Source organism: Engystomops pustulosus, chromosome 11, assembly GCF_040894005.1.
Source record: "Engystomops pustulosus chromosome 11, aEngPut4.maternal, whole genome shotgun sequence".
Lineage (NCBI taxonomy): Eukaryota > Metazoa > Chordata > Amphibia > Anura > Leptodactylidae > Engystomops > Engystomops pustulosus.
In genome coordinates, this window is record NC_092421.1 from 60,829,455 (window position 1) to 60,845,514 (window position 16,060).

The following is a 16,060-nucleotide window of genomic DNA, read 5'->3' on the forward strand; positions in this document are numbered from 1 at the left end:
GCGTACTACAAGTGACCCAGCATCTTCTAGGAGCTGCACCCTGAAAATATTTCCATTATATTGGATAGATGATTTCAAGGTTTTTTTCTTGAGAAAACAAAGCATTTATGCCCACAAAATTGTATTCTAATATAATAATTATTATTAATATTATTATTTTGAAATGTGCAAAGACATGATAATATGAATAATCAAAGCATGTGTATCAGAGTCCCAAAATCCGAAACTACTTAAAATCCTTAGCAAGGGTATAATATAATCTCAGTTCAATGACTGCTTATTGGCTGTGTGAACTTGAGTTAAAGGGCCTAAAATAGAACACTCTTCTATATAAGTTGCCCATTGAGGGATTCAGCAGTTCTGAAACTCACTTTTGTATTGTGCGGAGAACCTTGTTTTGCTTTTTTTTTTATCTTTATCCTGCTTTCTACTTCTTCTCTCTTTCGGTCAGATTTGATGGATTCCGAGAAGAGAAAAACAGTAAGTGACACCATAAGGATGACCTAAAGCAGTGAGAAAGCCAACAGCCAAGAGAGCAGCACAGTGAAAACAGGGAAAAGCTAAAGCTTTCAAAGGAGGCAAAAGACACAAAATGTACATATACATTCACAGACATGTCCAATGGAAGAGATTTATTGAAAAGTGGCCAGCCCCTTTAATTCAAATAGGTATGAGCTGCAATACCAAGAATAGCCACCCTACACAATATGCTGCTATGCCTCAAATGGCAATGCTTGTCTGAACATGGCACATTCCCTGAAGCCCATTCTAGACTTTGGGAGGAAAAAAAAAAAGTCTATATTTATATACATATATATCATATTTTACATACACTTTTCTTCAATTTGGTCCTCTCGTGACCTTGCTTAGTAGAATGGGATTTTCATAGCTGCAATCACACTGGGATTTCGAGTAGAGTTTAATGTTTCAGTACAATTTTTCAAACCGTAATTATAATTGTCAAAACAAAGTAACAGAAAGAAAAAGCAACAAAAGTAAAAAAAAAAAAAAAAATAGAGAAAAACCTTATCCATAATCAGCAGCTCATAATCATATTGTTAATTAAGCTGAGAATTAATTCTATAGAGTATTTTCTGGTAATTATCTGCTGATTTTCTTGTTTTAATTGTGAGACCTCCCAGGAACAGTCATCATCTTGAAGTCGTAAAATCGTGGAGTGGAAATATAAAATTCTGTGACACTTTGCTTACGCCAATGTTTTCTTCTAGCTATTAAAACCGCCTTCGGAATGTAAACCTTGTAGATCATTTTTGACCTATAAAAACATTCTTGTTGAAGAGGCAATCTTTATATTCTATTACTTTGTACACAGAAACTCCGCTGGTAAGCACAGAGGTATCTTAATTAAACCCAGTGGAGAAATCTCGGGAAAGATGCACAATGTTATCTTGTCTCGGCAGCGCGGGAATACCGCAGAATTCCTCTTACGCTCGCACTATTTGAATTTCCAGAGGTGATGAGCGACTCAGCAGGATTCTCTGTAGCTCACTAGCTGCTTTTTTCATCTTAAGCCCTGTGGATAAAGAGGACCATGACCGGAGAGGTTTTATACTTTTTTATTTTTTTAGCGAGCTGAAGAACACATTTTAATCTTTTCGAAAGGATTTAGGTCGGCATTTTACAATTAACTTGTGTCAATGTCTCAACATCTTCGAGTGAACTTCAAGAACTGGTCAAGAACTGACAACTGGTCCCATGATACAACAAAATGTTTGTCATATGAAAACAATGTGACTTTTTGTAGCTTCACAAAATCAATATTTAAAAGGGAACCTGTCAGCAGAAATTGAATAAACCACGACCAGTATGTAGCCCAGCATCTGAACACCTTCCAAATTGTGTTTCTTTCATGACCCAGTGTGGTGGCATCAACCAGAAAATCTACTTCATAGTGACATGTAAACTGGTTGTAGAAAGTCAAGGAGGTGGATATTTTCACACTGAAGTCAAGCTCTCTCTTCCTCAGAAAGCCACCTTCCCTTTAATTGAAGGTCCTGCATACAGAGACATCACTAAACAGATCTCCTGAAGTCTAATGCATGATGTCAATTCCAGAGGAGGTGTTCAGAGATACCCACCTTGACTTCAGTGTAAAATTCTCCACCTCCTTGACTTTATACAACCAATTTACATATCACTTCTAAGATGATTTTCTGGATGTTGCCATGAAACAGGGCCATGAAAGAAACAAAATCTAGAAGGTATTACGCTGTTTGACAACATAGTTGTAGTGGTTTATTAGGCCAATTACTGATGACAGGTTCCCTTTAAAGGGATGTCTCAGCTTTATGCTTGATCTGCATTAGTCCATAAAATTAAAGGCTGTATGTAATGACAAAACATTGACAGCAAGCCCCATCACTTAGCCCCCCCCAAACTTTCACCTACCTACTTATTGGGTCCCCCCTAAACAGAGGCCAATAACTGGGCAACATCCCTTCCCTGTGTTAAGTGTGAACATGAAACAAGACAGACAAAACCCAATACGGCAGAGTAAGCAATTTCGAGTCGGCAACAGCGAGAGAAAATTAATGACCAAATCACAATCCTAATAAAGAAAAGTCCAAAATACAAGCGAAAGAAAAGATACCAAGAGATAAACAATACAAGAGAAAGAGTTAGTGTGAACACGCCTTGACAGCAGTTTGACCAATAAGGAGTGAAGGCTTAGCCGGACACTTAGGGTGCTGCCGTCATATTCTTGGACCGTTTTATAGAATGCGTTTTTGAAGCAGGTGGAGGCAATCACAGGTACACACTATTTAACTCTTGCAAGACAGAAGAAGAGAGTGAGAGGTATGGCAGACATCAGTCAGACACTAGATTCCAGTTCAGACTGCTGGATAAGACTCAACATCTGCTAAACCTACTAGGAGGGACAGAGGAGAAAGCAATTGCAGACGTGACACAGAAGCTCTGATGGCTTACTGAAAAGCGAGTGTGGTTGAGTCATGGTCACAAATAGCCAACTATGGGTTCTTCTGGAAAACGGTGCACAACCAACAGGAGATCAGGAGGCACTCTCCTAGCATCACACCCAACCATGTACTAATGGTGGAGCAAACCAATCCCTAAAGTTTGCTCCCATTGTTTATCCTCTCCCCTGTGTTTGTCACCTGTTCTTTTTAACATGCGACAGAGGGTGTGCAGCTGACCCGTTATCCACCCGTGTGGTCTACGGGAGAAAGCGACAAGAGGTCAAGGAGGACTTTCCTGGCAGCACTATCAATTTATTCTAGCTTTTGTTGGGGATCACAAATGTCCACACCTTTGCTGATAAGAGATTTACAGCACAGCCTTCAAACTGGTGCCAGTATTGAGAAGGAGTACTTAGGATTTTTTTTTAAATAGTAATATATGAAAGTCTAGAAATATAAATCTACTTTTTAAAATAATGTTTAAATAAAATGATCTATCGTCAAATATCTAGGGTCTTCAATCTTTACCCAGTATATTGTAGGTTACCAAACACAAGGGGGTTGAACACTGGGAAATACCAGTGGTGGATCTCATGAAGGACACCATGTCTGGTGATCAGATGAAGGTCAACCCAAGTCTTGCCCTTGACAGTGACCCTTACAAAATTGCATTGAAATTTGGGCTGAAAGATAGTTCTCAAAAAGAGCTCTCAAACTATTTTGTATAATATATGAAACAACGGTTACAAGATTTCTGGTTTGGATAAGTAGAGGTTTATTCCAAAAATATGTCCAAGTCTTAAAAAGACAAAAACAAACAATAAGCAGCTGATAGTATGATACATACTAGTATACCATTTTTGACTTGACCATTTTCAGCCCCTCTATACGTGGTTCCAGTCGTATACCCAAATCCTTACCTTTGAGGTAATTCTAGAGTAATGTTCTTATAACTTTATTTCCTTATAGATTCTACTCAACGACAAGGAACTGAAATAGCAGCAGTGAAATTTTTCAGTGGCAGAAATATGAGCATTAGACTGAAGTCTATAAGGCTGAGTTGTGTGTCACCGCTGTGCTTTGTATATGCTAGAATACATCTTGGAAATATCTTAACATCTGTTCCTCAGAAAGGCTTCTGTGCAGCAATCCAGAGGTAAATTATGCTTAATTGCACTTAACCTATTTTTGGTGCTCCTGCTACGTGTTTGCAGATTGGGTCTCGTCTACTCATATTAAAATAGAGGGCTTAGGAAGATAAAATTAAGCTGTTATTAAGGGACTGCTCTTGAGAATTTCTGGCTAAATCAGTCCTGATTGAAGCTGCATGGAAAAGGTCACCACCGTTGCTGCCGCCAATGATCATCCTTCATCCCACCTGCCAACGATGGGGATATTCAGGTTCACTAATATCTTATGGCTCGTATCAAACAGGATCATTTGTACAAAACACGTATCATTTGTTGCTCGATTTGCCAAATAATTAGATGTTCTAGATTAATAGTTCTGTGTTGGCAAAATAATCTGCGGAAGTTAGACGTCGAAAGCGTTTGTAGGAATAAATTTTTTTTTTGGAAGCAAATTCAGTTTCCAGCTGATATATCAAGTGAGAAACAACAAAAATGCTTTAGGACATACAATAACTGCCTGGATCTGTTTATTGGGGCCATAATACACATACAGTATATTTTAGTGGACGAGTCACATCACATACTCTCATTCTGAACTACTATAGCATTATTATATTGTGACCAACCATTTAAGGACGTTTACCTACTTTTTGATTTTCCTTACCAAATGCAAGTTATCTAAAATAATGGGGTTACCAAGTCAAAAATTAACCCCTATCCACAGGGCTAACTTCCTGTTTGGCGAGGGTCTCAGTGATGAGACCCCCAAATATCATGAGTACGGGGGCTGTAGCACCTCAAAAGAATGGAACAGCATGGATGTGCATGCTGCTGCTCCATTCACTTTTTATGGAACTGACGGAGATAGAGTAATGCATTTTGTCATCACCATTAGGGCTATACAGATGAATAGAGCCCATGCATGATTGGCTGCTCTTTTCATATGATGTATAACGGACCCCAATCTCTGAGACCCCACCGGCTTTCTCCTATCCACAAAACATGATTTTTCATGTGAGTAATGGGACAACCCCTTTTATGACACTTACCTACATTGTCTCTTCACATTGACCTGTCACAGTTTCTGCAGGGTGTCAATGAAGATATATGTTATGTTACAAGCACACAAATGTTTTTCTGGATGTTATCCGACCTATGGGCTCACATACAGGTCCTATTCCTGTCCAAATTTTCTCCAGGGGTCTTTTCTACTGTCATTGGCAGCAGAAATCAAGATACCCTTTAACTTTCTTGTAATTTTAGAACAACCCTATACGTATATACAATTCAAGAAATGTAAGTTTTTAGAACAATCACAGAAAAAGAAAGTAACTTTTTTGCGCCCTTTCCCCTATACACATGGCAGTTAACTTTAATAAATACAAACAGATCAGTGGATTTTGAGCGATAGAGTCTGTTCAACTTTGTGCCATGGCTAACTTCAATGAACAATAGCTTGTGGACCTTATGTGTCAACTAACCATCTATGGGCTACTCACTATGGCACAGTCTACCAGGTCCCTTCTTCCAGTAGTCCCGACATAGGTAACAGCTGACCTAAGGAGGGGGTCGGAGAGGAAGGTGCCTTCCACGACCAGGTGTCTTTTGGGATAGACCCAAGAAGATGGGTAGATCGTTAAAGATACAGGGCAGAAATGTGCTTTTGGGTTGGCAGAGGAAGGAGGAATTGCATGTTCCTGGAGACTAGCAGCCAAAAAGATGCTAAAATATTTACCAAAATATTGTCATGCCCTACTGACCATTTGTTCACAATTTCAACAGCTCTTTTAACATGAAGGAGGAGGCTTTAAAGGGGTATTCCAGGAATAAGCATAATTCATATGCAAATAGGCACTCAAAATATAAGCTAATGTGTAATTAGTTGTTATTTAAAATTTTGCTCCCCTTGGCAGAAAATGCTGATGACATACCCTGTAATGAAGAATTAAAATGTTACTGGCCCTTTAATCAGTCCGTTAATTTCCTCCAAGCGGTCCGTTGCAGAGCAGACACAGGACAGAAGATGGCCGCTGGTCACATGTCCTGCACCTGCCTGGGCGGGTCATGTGATCACCACTAAGTTTGGCTGTAGTCGGTTGGTTGCAGTGCATCCAGTATGGCCAGTGTTGTGGTGATGGCAGTTACACATCATTTCTATGGTAACAGAGCAAGAAAGTCTGTTAGATCATCACTGGGGCAGAGCATAAGAGGGAGGAGGAGTTACTGAGAACTAAAGGATCATGGAACTTGTAGTTTCCAGTGGCAGCCATCTTGGTGATAACTCCACCTACTTAAGAGAGGCCATAAATTTTATAAATCATAAAAATCAAACTATTTAAGCTCTGTTTTGTGACTAATGACATTGAGTATTGTTTTATTCATTTATTTATATCATCATGGGGTTTTGTGTCAGACGTTCATATTCCCGGAATACCCCTTTAATATACCTCTACAGTGTTGGGTCAGAACAAGGATGTTTCACTAGACTTTAAGAGCTATATACTGAATATAAAAACATATGGGGGTGCCGGTGCGTGTAGGCCACTACCCACCTGTCCCAACTTATAGATCAAGACTCATAGGGCTCTTGATGTATCTGTTGGACAGCCACGTCGTGGGGCAAAACTAAGCAAGCTCTGACCTTACGCAGTTTGGCTTAAAAACCTGCAAACGCCCTTTGCCTGCCCACTACGCTGGAGCCCGTGCCCATAAATGCCCACATGGCATGGAGGTGGCATAGGCGCATAAATAATTGCAATTTCTGGGTTGGAAGCACTGAAATCTTCCCCATTGTGTGATACATATGTACCCAGTAAATGTACTGTGCTAGGATATCTCCTGTGTACTCCTAACTACATAGGATCTCCAAGATATTCAGTACAGGTTCTCCGATGTGGCCCCTTGGGCTCTATTCCAGTACAGGTTCTCTATGGCCCCTTGGGCTCCTTTCTTTTGGAAAATTGCTCCTGTAGCTGTGATATATAGTTGTAATTAATCTGTCTTTTTTTAACCCCATCCTGAGCCCTGATCCTCATACCAAACCACATGGCACCAGAAGCCATAAATTCATAAGATTGTCCCAATGTTCCAGTTAAAGGTACGGGGGAAGGGGAACAATATGGCAATAGCAATTTTCTTTATTTTTTTTTTCAACTTCTTCCTCTTATGTCCTCTTCAGGAATTCATTACATGGATAACAGGATTTTACTGCTGTCAGCACACATTTCCATCACATTTCCAGGATGAGGAGGGTGACAGAAAGGTATTTGCAAAAATACTTTGTTTATATGTGACACATCTCGAGCGACACTTTGAACTTCATCTCGGTTCTAAAAGTCAAAAAAAAAATTCTAATTTCACACTACGTAATTTCATGAAATACGAGCGGTGGACTCATAACTAACGTAAGGGCAAATGTTATATGTATAGTAATACACAATTGTCAGCATGTAGCATATACAGTATGGTGGAGCTCCGACTGTATACAGGGGCCGCGTGTATTCTGCATGTATGCTGCGAGTATCAGTGGTTGCTCTGACTACTTCTGTTCCCCATCCATTCACCTCGCTGTGAAAATAACAGAGGGGGAAAGCAACAGCGTGATTCACAATGGTCCAGACTGCATAAACTCTCCATAAAATAATTTCATGCTGCGTTTCCCAGGAAGATTTGTAAATAATCTCAGCATGAAGATCCGCATAGCATTATCGGATATACAAATCGAAAAAATATACAGTTTACTGTGCAAAATACCGAACGGAGGAAGGGAGCTTATTTGACTTTGACAAGATTAAGAAAGCAGTTCTTAGAGTTATAATGAAGTAAGCAATCTACTGTGGACTTGTCCATGCAGACCGAGAAGCTGAAAAATTCTGGCATTTTTCATACTGCATGAATTTCTATAGATGTTGTGATTCCTGCCGAACCTGTATCAGACAGGGGCTCATTGGACCTACTAGATAAAATTAATTATTCTGGTGGACTTTGCCATTCTCTGTGGAATAGACCATACTTTTCTCCAAATTAGATTGTCTTCTCTTGGACTTCTTTTGGAATGCAGTGTTGGGTTACAGTCTGTGCCCACATGAAAATGCCCCAGTACTGAAGGGGGTCATTACCACATTGTGCTCAATAGTTCCCTTGAAAGAAGGTTAAAAAAGAACCTCCTTTATCAGACAAGGGATTGCTCCACTAATATATGGTTTTAATTTGTTGGTCAGCTGGATGCATAGCTAGGGGGGCAACTAGGAGGAGAGAAATAGGTCTGTAAGACTTGAAGGTCATGAATGGAAAACCTTAGGATATCCCAAGCTGACACTTATCAATTATGTTCACAGAATACCCTTCTGGGTATCTTCCTAGATAAAAATGATATCCCATATGCACAGTATTGGGAATGAGTGTCCAAATTTCTGAAGGTCCTACTGCTGGGAAGTCAAGACCTCTTAAACACAGCTTCATGGGACCACAGGACATAGCTGACTACTGCATTTGGTCATACTAATCGTAGGTATAGAGTGGTAAAAATATTTATATGGACACTATCATATCTCTCTATGACTTCTTATCCTTTGAGCAACCTTTGAGTTAGGGAGTAATAAAAAGGTAACACTGGAGGTGCTCAGCATATATCAGTGATTAGACACAGAAGTTAGCAGAGAAGAGAATATGCAGCACTCACCATAAAAACTTATTTCTTTATTTCCGAAAGGCTAGAGAAGGAGCCAGCCGGCGCGAAACGGCTGTCGCCTGCGAACCTCCTGCTCCTATCTCTATCCCTTATGGCTGTCTATTAGACTTCTTTTATGCACAGATGAAATAAAGACAAGTTTTTGTGCCGCATATTCTTTTTTTCCTGGCTTGGCCATACGAACATTGAATACATTTTCTGCAATCACAATCTCCTGTTCTCTTAATCTCTAGGAATTCAAAAGTGGGAGCCTCAGAAATCAGACTGTGTATTGTGGAAAAGTCTTCTTGGTAGAACAACTCCATTAAGTGATCCTGTTAATTATTAGTGATGTTCTTGGTCCAGTATGACCAAAATTTTCAACTGAAAAGCCTTCAAAGGAGATCTCAAGACTTTTCTACTGGGGTTCGAACACAGAAAATATGCCTTGGTCACATAATTGGCCAGGTCTCATCATGGTGATGCCTAGGTCACATCATGGTGATTTCTAGACCCTAGGTTATTATTTGTATCTCTAAGGACTCTGTGCTTTTGAACCAGAACTCGAAGTAACTTTGAACAGTCACTTCAAAAAGAAGAACTGCTGTCCGTCCGACTGCCTTTCAAACATCACTTAACATTTGGATCACGGTGTAACTATACTCTTTGACATCATGGTGATGCCCAGGTCACATCATTGACCAGAGCCAACCCAGTAAAACACAGATTAGGCACCAAAAGAGTTGGTTTGTTTGACCACAGATTAGTAGGACCACGTGAGAGCCACAAAGATAGGCTTGCTCATCCAATTGGTAGCAATCTGAAATATTCCAAGATTAATTACTGCAATAGAAAATTTTGTTTTACTAGAAATTTCCTTCCAGTTTGTTGAAATGAGTATCTGTGACAGCTTAGCTCCATCTGAATGAACTTGGCAGCTGCCTAGATCTATTTTTATCTAAACTTTTCTTGTCACTGGAGACCAGCAAAGAAATGATTCCACATTTTTAACCTAAAATTCTTCTGGTGCAGTCAGAAAAGTAAATGATACTGTAGGGAAGAATACAATAATACATATACCGGTACCTATACGTTACTTGGAGCTGTCTGTGGTGCTGAATTGTGCAGCATTGTGGTGGTGGTGTTGCTAGGTGTGCGATTTCCAGTAGAATTGTATGATTTCCAGCAAAATGTTTAATCACACAAAATGTAACAAATATGATTTTTAAACAGTGTAATCCAGGAGCATTTCCTACAAGAAATACACCAAAGTTCCTCAGACACTCCTGATAAATCTTCCCCTTGAACCCGATGTGGCTCACCATTACCTGTTCCACACAGTCACAGCTGCTAGAACTTGCAAAGTCTACTCTCCTCACCAACAAGTGTTTACCTTTGCCCATCCATGACTGGGAATGTATGTCAATGCTGCCATCCGGCTCCCCCACCATAGCACAAATAGCGGGGCTCACTCTTTGGTGGCATTAACAGATGGATACCTGGTACAGCAAAAAGAGGGGCAACTGATCAAGCAGGGAAAGTACAAATTAGTTAGATTAATGGCTACAGTTGAGTAGGACACAGACATCTACAAAGAAGAAAAATGGGGTAGTGCAACAAAATTAAAAGGAGAACCATCACACCCTTAGACTAGGACCCAGAAGATTCTATAACTCAGCAAAGTCCACCCACATTTGATCATAACCATCAACCTTGGCCAGATCCTGGAATTAGATGGGTCCTTAAAGCCCTGTAGACCCCGATAACCCTCTAAGGGTTATGTATGACTTGGACAATTTTAATATTTGTATTAAAACCAAAAAGATATAATCATTAAAACATCTAATTTACAAGTGAAGAAGTGACTCACTGGGTTCTGGAAACCACTTTTATTCCTCTCGCTATATCATAATGCAGTTTCCAGCTTGTTGCTCTCTTTTTAATTGACTATTCATATTGCTCATATATAAATGGCCTGTGAATTTCCAGATGATGTTTTATCATTAGAACAAACATTAAAAATAATTGTATTTGTTTAAGCAGCTAATGTCTCAAAAGATAAAGCATGCTGTAATCTAATGGGGTTTTTTGGTGGTGGTGGGGGGTAATCGGAAACATCTATTGCACATTGGAGCTGAATAGGATTATTACTAGTATTAAAATGAAGATAAATATTTCTCCCATGGTGACAATGCATTTATAGGAAACTGCAAACTCGGCGTTTCCTATAAAGGTAGCAATTAGAAGTTGTTGTTTTTTTTACTGAATCTCATATGTTGCCCCGAGGCAATGTTTTATGGGTAGAGGTAAAAAATAAAACACTAATTTTTATTAATATAAATTTAATGGCAATGTATAAAGAGAATCTATGAGAGTTGTGTGATCCAGCTTTATATTGGTGAGAAGGATAGGGACCTTACTAAAGGGAATCTACCATCAAAACCATCATGATAAACCAGGGACATCAACCCATAGATCCAGGCACCGGGACTGTGGTAATCTACTTATATTTGTTATCCATGGCCTCCTTCCTTCTAAAATCAATTTTTAAAATTATTCTAATGCAATGTAGCTTCACAGGCTGTTACACTGTGCAGATGCACTCCCCTCCTTGTGGGAGGGGAGACAGTGTAATAGGTTGTGAAGCTGCAGCTACCAATATATACAATTACCTGGTTACATTTAGGACTGCAGGCTGGCTATTCTGACTGCTCTTCGGCAGTCCCCATTCATCTTATCACTGGTTGTGGGTCTTGGTTTGTACACAGTGACATCACGTTGAGAAGTGCTCCCACCTCTGCCTGTGACTGCTGTTGTCAGAGGTGCTCTGCGGTGCTGTATCACTGCCAAGCGTCTGTATACATATAGAGACCGACTGGGATGAGCAGGGCTGCACTTAATTGAAGCACTGGAGAGAAGCAAGTATAGCAAAATTGTTAGACTGGCTGCACACAAACTTTTGGAGCCCATGGAAATGGAGTCCTCGGGAGTAGCGTTGAGTAGGCCCAAACCATGGGTTACCTCCATGTTGGTACAGCATTTTAACTGTTAACAACCGTGATTGGTACCAGCACTGTTTGCAGGCTTTACTGGTAGGAGTCCTGGACCTGAAGAGATTTTTCAAATTCAGCTTTGCTGGACCCGAGTTTTTACAGTTCAGCTAATTACTACTTAGGAGTCCATGTATCATACAGAAATATGATGCAAAAACACTCTGTCTCCCTTTCTGTGTGATGCAAGGATTCCCTTTCTGTGAAATTTCGTTCAGCTTCTTTGGCCTGGGAACAACCACCTGACAGTATCAAGCCTGATTAGCATATCAGATGCTTAAAGAAAGAATTCATAAGATTACTCCCCCGTGGAGGAATGAGTGCAACACCATCTGCGAAAAGATGCAAAGAAATTGAGTTGGTGGATGAAAGATCCTGCTTGAATACAAAATATTTACAAAATTAAAAGGGGTTTTCCTACAAAACAAGTTATGCCCCATCTTGCAAATCAGTGGGGGTCTCAGTAATAAGATCCACTACAGATCACGATAGAGAGGGAGGTCTTATGGGACCCGATGTACCCCAGTCAGACCCCTTGTCATTCCCCAAAATAAGTAGAGCAGCCAGTTGTTCTAGTCCCATCACGGAGACCCCCACCGATCGGAATAGTTAGGCCCTATCCTAAACATACCTTGAGAATGCTGTAGCTACACTGATGCAGAAACATATCTTGTTTAATCCCTGAACTGATTTTTCTAAAAAACAGTTTTTTCTACAAAAAAAAAAAACAATTACAAAATTATGATAATGAGGCTCTTTCGCTCCTGTGGCTGCCCCGGCATTTTTCCTCTTTTCCGGCGTATAAGACGACCTGTTGTATAAGACGACCCCCCTACTTTCCTGTTTAAAATATAGAGTTTAAGATATATTCGCCGTATAAGACTACCCCTTTTCCAACGCATACAAGACACCGGTAAAAAATAAAAAAAAAAACAGATTTGAATTTAACGTGGTCCTTTTTTTAATGTAAATTCTTATGACATGCAGGTATATAGCAGGAAAACTGTCGCTCATAAACATAAGGCATACAACAACAACATTACCATTACAGCACAGCCCCCAGTATTATACAGCACAGCCCCCAGTAGTATACAGCACTGCCCCCAGTAGTATACAGCACAGCCCCCAGTAGTATACAGCACAGCCCCCAGTAGTATACAGCCCAGCCCAGCATTAAAAAAAAAAAATAAACTTATATACTCACCCTCCGGTGGCCCCGATGTGCTGCGCTGCTCCCCCGATGTCCGTGCGGCTCGTCTTCAGTGTTTCGCGCCGTCTTCTTTCTTCTTCTTCTTTCGCCCCGGGGAAAAGCATGGCGGCGCCCAGCAGAAGAAAGAAGACGGCGCGGAAGACTGAAGACAAGCCGCGCGGACATCGTGGCCAACGGAGGGTGAGTATTTTCCCCCCGATGTCTTTTTGAGGTTGCCGGCAGCTTTTTGAAGCTGCCGGCAGCCATCGCTGTGCAAACACCCGCGATCGGTGCTAGCACCGATCGCGGGTGTTACCGGTAAGCCTTTGCTGTAATATGCAGCAAAGACTTGCCGGCTATGGAGAGGGCTCAGCCCGTGAGCCCTCTCCATGCACCGGGACCGCCGCCGTATAAGACGATTACCGGCGTATAAGACGACCCCAGAGAAGACAGAAGATTTTTCTGTCTTCAAAAGTCATCTTATACGCCGGTATATACGGTACCGTTTAGTGTGCAGGTGTGTATTGTGGGCACGAAACTGGGTATAGGGGGAGTGTTAAAGAATGTTATCTATATATTGAGAGGCCTTTTGGTAGCCAGAAAATGAATCCTCTATTATGTTTGTATGTTCTCTCCGTGTTTGCGTGGGTTTTCCTCCCACACTCAAAAACATACTATTAAGTTGTTTAGATTGTGAGACCCATGGGGACAGAGACCAATTTGACATGCTTTGTGCAGCGCGGCGAAATCTGTGTGCGCTATATAAATAAAGAATTATTATTATTAAACTGCTAATAATTACAAAAAATAATAATAACCAATTTTGAAAAAAAAATTATACAGTATAAAAAAAATATAAAAGAAGATGCTCTATATGCAGATGAAAAATTAGCAAAACCATAGAAATAAAGCCATTTCTTTAAAACTTTACAATCCATAAGACGCCATTGTCCTCTCAAAAGAGACACCCCCCCCCCTCCTCAGCTCATTCAATATACATTGTTAATTGGAACACATTCCGCTGCTCTCCCGCCTATTATCTTCCAGCATGTCTTCTAATGCCGGCATAGATATACATTTTTTTTTCCCCCCGGTGGATCCACTTTACATGGAGGTCATTTTTAATGAGTACTTATAGGCACCTGGAAATTCAGGTGCATAAATTATCTGCCAATTAGAGCAGCGAAAAAGCACAATTTAATTACTAGTTGCTAAATTTAAGGCCGGTAATTAGGATTCTTGCATGTTTGTTACGCAGCATTTAGGCTCCAGAAGAACTGAAGACGACTTTCATTACATCTCCTGCTCGGGAATCGGCGGTAGAAGCGGCAGAAAATCCTCTTTTCATTCGCAATGTTCCTGGGCAATGCTGAGGAAGGACTATTACTATTTAATAGAACTGACGGATAATTATTTCTGGTGACTTTATTCTCATAGTGATATCATTATCTAAGTTGAGTTGCGGCTGACCTAGTTTTCACTTAATTACATTGAGAATTTTGATTCGAGCCATATTTCTTTTTGGTGACTTCTTCTGGTTCCTAAGACACATTGTTCAGTAATGCGATTAATAATCAAGGTTGGGAGAAAACTTTCAGCCAATTAGATTTCATCTGAAGGATGGAAATTAATTTAAAGGCCATTCATGTTTGTACCAGTCCTTTTTAACCACTTTTTGATGACAGGAGAAAGACAAGAAGGTCAATTACCATTTACATGGATGAAAGGGGGTCACATGTAAATCAATCGTAACAAAAATATATATGTCACTAGAAATTACTAGTTCTTATATACCCTTACTAATTATGTTACTTAATAGCAGTTACCTGGTTTACATCTCACATAGACACATTTGCTGACAATAAATGATGTCACAGCTCATCTCCTCCCCCTTCCTGTACAATGACCTCTATATAGATAACACTGACCCATCATTACATCACTACTGACAATAGATGATGTCACAGCTTATCTCCTCCCCCTTCCTGTACAATGACCTCTATATAGATAACACTGACCCATCATTACATCACTACTGACAATAGATTATGTTATAGCTTATCTCCTCCCCCTTCCTGTACAATGAGCTCTATATAGATAATACTGACCCATCATTACATCACTACTGACAATAGATGATGTCACAGCTTATCTCCTCCTCCTCCCTGTACAATGACCTCTATATAGATAACACTGACCCATCATTACATCACTACTGACAATAGATGATGTCACAGCTTATCTCCTCCCCCTCCCTGTACAATGTCCTCTGTATAGATAACACTGACCCATTATTACATCACTACTGACAATAGATGATGTCACAGCTTATCTCCTCCTCCTCCCTGTACAATGACTTCTATATAGATAACACTGACCCATCATTACATCACTACTGACAATAGATGATGTCACAGCTTATCTCCTCCTCCTTGTACAATGACCTCTATATAGATAACACTGACCCATCATTACATCACTACTGACAATAGATGATGTCACAGCTTATCTCCTCCCCCTCCCTGTACAATGACCTCTATATAGATAACACTGACCCATCATTACATCACTACTGACAATAGATGATGTCACAGCTTATCTCCTCCCCCTCCCTGTACAATGACCTCTATATAGATAACACTGACCCATCATTACATCACTGCTGACAATAGATGATGTCACAGCTTATCTCCTCCTCCCTGTATAATGACCTCTATATAGATAACACTGAGCCATCATTACATCACTACTGACAATAGATGATGTCACAGCTTATCTCCTCCCCCTCCCAACACGAGCAAGGAGTCAGCTTCAGTCTATTGCTGAAGCACAAGCCCAACTTACAAACTGACACTTATAATACTGTATTTGAGCTCTAGGGCAAGACGGCAATGGATACATTTATACCCTTCATACTTTTGGGTTCATATGGTCCATGTGGTTGCGATCAGGAAAGATGTCCACCCTATGCAATCAAGTACAGAAAATGTAATATTTAAATCTTAAGTTAATTTGAAATTTTAAATCATATTATATTAGACAAAATATTCATTACACACCTTTGATTAGTATTAAATATGTGT

At 40.1% G+C, this 16,060-nt stretch overlaps 1 long non-coding RNA gene across 1 annotated transcript; it reads left to right on the plus strand.

The window, feature by feature from the left end:
* Window positions 1-421: 421 nt before the first annotated feature.
* LOC140106016 (uncharacterized) lies at window positions 422-14,860 on the plus strand. Its single transcript, XR_011850702.1, has 4 exons — window positions 422-594; window positions 3,909-4,095; window positions 7,248-7,331; window positions 14,236-14,860. It is a non-coding gene; the product is annotated as an uncharacterized lncRNA (long non-coding RNA).
* The last annotated feature ends 1,200 nt before the right edge of the window (window positions 14,861-16,060 follow it).